Source organism: Apium graveolens, chromosome 11, assembly GCF_009905375.1.
Source record: "Apium graveolens cultivar Ventura chromosome 11, ASM990537v1, whole genome shotgun sequence".
NCBI lineage: Eukaryota > Viridiplantae > Streptophyta > Magnoliopsida > Apiales > Apiaceae > Apium > Apium graveolens.
The window spans coordinates 191,889,414-191,896,065 of record NC_133657.1 but is presented as its reverse complement, the minus strand read 5'-3'; the positions used below and the strand labels follow the sequence as shown (position 1 = coordinate 191,896,065).

At 34.7% G+C, this 6,652-nt stretch overlaps 1 long non-coding RNA gene across 1 annotated transcript; it reads right to left on the bottom strand.

Moving 5' to 3' along the window:
• Positions 1-2,332: 2,332 nt before the first annotated feature.
• On the bottom strand, positions 2,333-4,065 carry LOC141698488 (uncharacterized). Its single transcript, XR_012565134.1, has 3 exons — positions 3,741-4,065; positions 3,370-3,535; positions 2,333-2,777 (listed from the first exon to the last, which is right to left on the bottom strand). It is a non-coding gene; the product is annotated as an uncharacterized LOC141698488 (long non-coding RNA).
• Positions 4,066-6,652: the final 2,587 nt, after the last annotated feature.

Below are 6,652 nucleotides of genomic sequence, written 5' to 3'. Positions count from 1 at the left end.
CTTACTCCATGGATAGTCTGCTCATGTCCTTTGGGAACGCGTACTTCATCAATTGTTGCACAAACAATTTATGAACAATCCACGTTTATTTCCTCACATGTATTCTTTTCAAAAACATTCCTTCCATTATCATCCTCACCCGCCACCTTTTTATTATCCTCAAGCTCCACTGCTAAATCAACAAACAAATTATCTATCAATTTCACATTTTTATGAACACCTACATCCACATCCACATCAGCCTAACCCTTAGACTGACAGCTTGCTTGCTAGGAATTTGGTTTCGGACTACCATCATGTTGTATACCATTTTTTGATGAATGTGCATTTTATTTTTCAAATTCAGCAGCCCAAAATGAATTTCTCTCTTTAATAATCTTTAGTGTCTCCTCTTCCATGTACGTTTGAATTTCCTCACGTACCCTTTCTTCCAGTATCCTCACTTTCTTTTCCCTCGGAATATCAAAGTAAACTGACTGTTTCACATGAGTGCCCTAACCACGTACGCTTCCTCCGTGCTCAGGCTTACCGAGTGCCATTGCTAACCATCATTAGTACCTTGAACTTTGAGTTTTCCCTCCTTAACCTTCTCCTTCAACTTTTTCTACAAAATTAGGAGTAACATTTTTTTACGATATGTTTGAATCTTATATGTTCTTAGATAAAAGTCCATTTTAATGTACATAACATACTTCTATAGTTTTAATTATAAAAAAAAAATTAAAAGTTTGCTAGTAGTTTGGAAAAAATATTTAAAGCATGAGAAATTGATTATGTTGAATACAAATATCAATAAATAACATACAATTTCCTTAGATTTTTCTGCAACTTCATCATTTAAAAAATTACCATCTTCATCCATCCTTTCTAGGATCCTGGTGTCCGATCGATCTACTTCCTCTGCATCTGGATGAGATTCAGACTGCTTTTACATGTAGAGGATCACCTTAGTAATAATATAAACAAGCTTGAAAATTAGTATGAAGCCAAAAACGTGCATGTTGTTTCATTATCACTAACTCATTCATTCTCGAGATTAACATAACCTTTTCGAGACATTCAATGTAGATATTTACTCAGTTACCTTCTTTTTGTTGTTCTTTATGAATTTTCTTCATAAAAAGTAACAATAAGGTTAGAAGATTATAAGTAAGTAAATATTAAAATGAACAAAGCTAAGTAGAAATATACAAGAAACTCAGGCGACGTGCGATCAACAACAAATATGTCCCAGTGTTATTTTTCTATAAAAGTAAAATCTGTAAGAGGATGTGCCAAAATTTGAGGTTGATCCACATAAGGAAGAATGTAGTACTTGGTCAGCTGACATTTAAATTCTCTCCATTTTTTGCTGGCCGATCTGAATACCATCTTTCTTGCAGACTCAGGTACAACATAAGCCATCTACATACATATACCAATAAAATTAAAGTTAAAAGATGCTAGTTAATGAAGAACAAATAATAATAAAAAAAGTTAATAAGATGCAAGTTATTTATATTCATTTTACCTGCACACAGTCCCAAATTTTTGTCTTTGTGTCTTTAGGAACACATTTCCAAGAATCATGCCGGATCAGGGTTTTGATTCTTGCCAAAACTCTAATATATTATTGCATCTCTTTACCTTCATCACCATATGGCTCTCCTTTCGCATTAAAAGACATGGTAAGTTTGATTCCTCGAATCTTGCGTTTCATAATTCGGTGCATCGTTACACACCCTCCACTACGCCAATAATGGCTTTCTGCAACATTCCAAATAAGTTACCGGGGGCCCAATAAATGTTGCAAAAGATTAAAAAAATTAACGGCAATACTTTTCTGATGTTAGTATTTACGATGTTGCCTTAGGGTTCAAAGGCAACATTTTCTCATTTAGGGCAACACCAAAAATTATGTTGCTAAAAACTGTGATTTTGTAAAAAAATGGGCCCACATGACATGTGGATTGTCACATGGACGGCCACGTAGCTGGACACGTGGCTTGACACGTGGGTAGGTGGGTCCTGCTGACTGGGGACCGCATGACAACGTGGACTACCACGTCAAGATGTGGGACCCACATAGCCACATCATCATATGAGCATGGGTGTTACAAATGGCAAAAGATATAATTAGATATAGATATCTCAATCAGTGCTAAAAATCAGTAACAGCATTTCACAGATGGATTCTTCAGTACATGATAGAACTTTGCTTTACCAAACAATATATTCATTCACACAATTACAAGAAATATGTAGTACATAAAATGTGCACCATTTTTCACAAGAACTGTGCAGATATGATTACATAGCTTTCAAAACAGTTATATGAACAAAATTATGCACAAAGAACCCGAGCTTGAAATTCGAAACACCTACAACGTACAACTTTTAAATTATCGAAAGCATATTTCTTAACACCAACTGTTAATTCAGCATGCGACATCATCTCCTAGAAAAGGATTTCCTAAGAAACTTCTTTGATATAGAAACATCCTTACAATTATTTGCCTGACTAAGCTTGGGAGACCTGTCCTGTTCTTGGTGGCTAGGACCTGAACCACTTACTTCTAAGGAGTTAACTAGTCCACCAGTGACACTCTTGTTCCTTCCATGCTTTAGAGATTTAGCACGCGTTGGTGGCGTCTAAAAAGATTAATGGAAAGGCCATTGGTTGTTCACATACACACTACCAGGCACTTGTTGGTTCCTAGTAAAGAATTGTTAGTCACATGAATCAAAATGAATACATGTTCCCAAGGAGAGCTCTGTTTTCTGGCATTAACGGGTGCCTGGTACAGATAAAATCACATGGACAAAATAATTTTGCTTTAACATGAATCTGAAGTCAACTTTCAACCCAAGTTACAATAAAATATACATAAATCATTGCATAAAATCCACTATCTGAACAGTCCACAAGGATTTCAGGAAAACATATAGCGTACCCTAATGTTACCCAGGACTTAAACTCTACATATCTGAACTCCACAAGTCCCCCTCCCCAGCTCGAATTTTGTAAAAATGTAATCCCCACCTAGCTTGTACAATTAACCTCCTTCCTCACAATGAAAGATTAAGACCAAGTGTAATATTTGCTATGGCAGGGGAAGCAACTTAGAATTCCATAAAATTTGCTATGTGGACATGCACTCTAATCCTTTTCAATTCTGAAGGAAATACTTTCAAGAAAATTTGTAATCCATATACAAATTACTATGCCTTTTTGTGTTTAAAATGATGAGGGATGAGTTACTACCCAAAGACATCTTTTCATTCTCTTTATTCCTAGATCCACTCTGAGTTCATAATTAAAAATTTAACCTTCTAAGGCTAACAAATTCAGAATAATTAATATGTGGGTGTTCCCATAAAATTACGTACCACATCTTTATGCTCAGGTTCAAGGAGTTCCCTTTTGACTCTTCCATACAAAAATATATAGTGCCTTAGTTTCAAGTCTCCCAAAGAAAGGGAAGAAAACAAATTTTAAATAGGAGTAGACATGTACCGCTGCTCATCGACATCCATGTCAGTCTCTGCATCCCACCTTTCATTATCATTGCATAAATCATTATCAATAAAATATATATAAATCAAGTTTTACACTCTAAATATAACAAAGCTTATTAGAAATTTCACTACAAATAATAGGAATTTAGACAAATACTTATATGTACGAGACTTTCTTGCAGATTAAATAAACATCTAAAACATCGAATTCAAGTAAGCAGTACTAAGTAGAATTTTAATACCTTTCTGCGAGTCCTATTGTCCGTTGCAACCTCAATTAGTCCTGCTACAACTCTGACAAGCATATGAACCGCACACTTTCAAACAACTAGTGCTAGTAAATAGGCACTGGTTCATAATCATTCATCTCTTCCCCAAATAAACAGGCACCAAAGTTTTAAAAAGAAAGAAAAGATGACTAATTGTCCGCCGCCTCATCAATTGGCTTCTGTAAACCTCCCCAAATCGTCTGCCGCCTCTTCCTTCCCTCAAACCTTCATCTCTTCCCATCTTCCTCTGCCGCTTTTCTCCCTCTCCTTAACCCTACTAATCGCCGGCTTCTCTTTCTCGTCATCTGTTTCAGTTTATTATGAACCAACACTCAGGATTTACCCAAATTGGTTTTCTTTAAACTGATCTGATGGTCCAGATTAAAACTGAAGCTGGTGATCCACGTGATGCATTCATCAGCCAATACTTTTCTGCCACGTAGTGATCCAGTAGTTGATTTCTATTTTTATTTATTAAATTATAGACTAATTAAAAATCAACAGAAAATAACTAGAAAATTTTAAAAAATGCACAAAAAATACTATACACTCAAACAATTGTCTATATAATTACAAAAATAAAAAAAATCATATTTTAATTATTTTCCCCATTTTTTCAATATCTCTAAAAAATCTAATATATAATCATCGAAAATTTATTTTAAACAATCGATACTTCACTCGGGAAACTAGCCCAAACACGGGTCAGTCTGCTTTGATTGCTTAATTTTATTTAAATAATGTGGAATACAACACATTGTCTTCCTTGGTGTAGTGGTTTGCACTCAATTTTGTTTTGTAGGAGGTCTTGGGTTCAAATCCTGGATAGTGCAAAATTTCTGAAATTTTTTGATTTAATACTTCACCACTGCCACCTCGCCCCTGCCACGTCAATAAGGACCTCCTTCCACGTCAGCAAGGTGGGGCCCACATGGGGGACCCACCCGCCACGTCAGCAGGGCCCCCCCTGCCGCGTCAGCAGGGGTCCACCTGCCACGTCAGCAAGGTGGGACCCATATGGGGTGACTCACCTGCCACATCAGCTGTGTGGGGACCCAGCTCTGCCACATCAGCATTTATTTATTTAATTTTTAAAAAAAAATTGAATATTTTTATTAAAAATATGTATTGGAAACACTTTACGAGACCTATGCTAACATAATTAAAATATGTTGCAGTATGGTGCATTATCATGTAGCTACTGCAACATTATCTACGGCAACATCACGTAATTATGTGGTAGAAGGCCGTTTATGGCGTAGTGCTCGCTTCAATAGTTTTAGTCCTTGAGTATTGTCCATAGTTGTAACAGCCTTTTCTTGTTTTCTATTCTTTGAAATTTTCTTTTGTAAGTTTTCAAAAATGGCCTTCTTCACAGTTTTTGGGGGAGAAATCAATGGAGTGGAGGTCTCAGTGTTTGAGGACTTTGTCTTTTTTAAAGCCCTTAGCACACTCATTATGCTTGGATGGGGGTGAAGATCACGTCTTTTTGAACCCATTCCTATGAGACGCTTCCTTTTTCGAATTTCTCTTTTCTGCATTGGTCTTCTTCTTAGGAGTATCCATAATCTATAAAGCACACAAACAAAGAATAAGTACAACATTAACATGACAGTAAACTCAGTAAAACTCAGTAAAATTACATGATTAACAATAACATTAACATGATAATCTAATTGAAGAAATAAAAATTGGACAACAGAGAAACATGGTTTTGTTAATCACTTACAAGAAACACAAATTTTTGACATAACACTCAACACTCCACAATTGTATGTAAAGTGTCATCGAACATCAACTCAGTAAAACTCAATACAATTGTATGTAAAATGTAAACAACGCAAAGACACAATACATCAAGTAAAACTCACTAACAACACTCTAAAAAGCGAAGACATCAAGTAAAACTCAATAACAACACTCCACAATACAATTGAAATTGCATGCAAAATTTAAGGTGGTTTTAAATCCCATAAAAAATTAAGTTAAAAATCAAAAACCCCAAACATATCATCAGATCTACACTCCACAATCATCATCAAAGAGCTTAAATTAAAATTAATAATAAAAAATCAAAACCCCCAAATAAATTGAAGAGGGTTTTCGAAACTTATTAAAAACATGTAAAAATCAAACCCCCCAAATATAGATGAGGGATTTATGGTTTCTAACATGTATTAGGCATGTATTAGGCTTTAGTGGCTCGAATTAGGAACATACTAGTAGAATCGAATGGAAGTAGAGATCGTGTGAAGAAAATTACAGTGAATGGAGAAGAAAATCGTGTGAATGGAAGAAGAGATCGTGTGTTGGGGAGTTTAATAACTTATGTTGGGGAGTAACTGATGTCTAGGGAGTTGAAATTTTGGGATATAAAATTTTGGGGGATATTTTGGGGGGATACTAAAAAAATAAAGGGGGAGATGAAATTCAAAAGATAGGGCAATTGAAAAAATTTCAGTTCAAATCAACTGCCTAGACACAGATCTTCTTTAATCTAAAGATCAATAATATTAGTTATTATTTAATTTTTTTAAAAACTAAAAATTAAAAGTTAAAAAACATCTAATTATCCATATATTTGTAGATATTTGTACTAAACAGACTGACAACTATTTAATTACCAACCATTGTAAGATATACTCGCACACAATGGTTCCTACATGAAACAGTTATTGTAGGTAATGTTATTTATTATTATTTGGGTAACAGTTTCTTAGTGAAACCATTGTGTAATAAGTTTCCCAACAAAGGTTTTTATCCTAAACCGTTGTCTAGAATCCAAAACAAAAATAAGCAATACTTTATACTTAAACTTTTAATTTGAAAAAGTTCGATGTTCGTGAGTACATATGTTGAAATAATATTCGATGTTATCCATAAAA